This window comes from Nannochloropsis gaditana (assembly GCF_000240725.1).
Source record: "Nannochloropsis gaditana CCMP526 unplaced genomic scaffold scaffold356, whole genome shotgun sequence".
Classification (NCBI taxonomy): Eukaryota; class Eustigmatophyceae; order Eustigmatales; family Monodopsidaceae; genus Microchloropsis; species Microchloropsis gaditana.
In genome coordinates this window covers 24995-26071 of record NW_005803597.1, presented here as the reverse complement: position 1 = coordinate 26071, position 1077 = coordinate 24995, and positions in this window count along the sequence as shown.

Here is a 1077-nt window from a genome sequence, read left to right as displayed (position 1 = left end):
GGGGGGGGGGAGGAGGGTAGCGTAGTACTAGGCGACCCGGATGTGGGGCGTCTAAAAGTGCTCATCACATACACATGAAAAACTCTCGGAGATTTTATTTCGAGCATGTGTATCATCCCAGTGAATTTTTCGTACAAAGGGGGCAGGTACGTGGTGAGAACGCGTGGGACATGGCGGCCTACCTCGAGAAATCATGGGAGCTTGGAAGGAATTGAATACCGTAGCCAGGAACAAAAGAGATGCAATCACGCGCATGTTTGATGACTGTGGAATGTTTTGTGGGACGTGAAAAACATTTGTGAAAATGGGATCCGGAACATAGTAGTTGTCGAAGTAGCAGCCCATCAGAAGAAAGATCGAGGGAGTGCTCTGACCACTGAGCGCACGATTATGCAACCCAGCAAGCACACTTTATCCTCCGACCTGTCACACGCACAGCAGCGTTGCCTTCCAACTGTGGGCATGGAACTAACTGAAGGCAACCAAGGCCGTTCCACACAGGCGCCCAAGAAGGGTGGTGGTGTACGCAGCGTCATATATCTGCCAAGCTTGGTAGGACCCGCCGCCTATTAAGTAGAGAGTGTATCGTTTTTAGACCCCGAGAGCGGGGACTTCCTGAGAACACAAATAGACCCGAAGAACACGATCGTCAGAAATGAGAGAGTACTAGACCTTCAGAGGACGATAGACTAGCCGAAATCGTAAAATTATAGGATCAATCGAATCAAATGTATTTAGTCTCGACGCCGGCCGCCCATGCTTGGCATCCTTTTGCGTTAAATTTGCCGGCCCTGGTCGCCCGACCTGCCCGATCGGGTCGCCCAGTTGAGGCCGATAAAGAAGGCACACGGTTCTGACAGAACCCCTTCTTCCATCAAAATGAACGCCAAACCTGACGCGAATATAAGGATGACATGATGGTGCTAAGGGAGCATGAGATCGGCGATAGGAGGTTAAGCGAGCCGAGGAGGTTAAGCGAGCCACCTATATCCTTGATGGATCCAACAGTCTGTATCGTGATGTGCTGATCGCTACCGTATCATGTCATGGTTTGCGTCCACCTAATCATTTGTATAA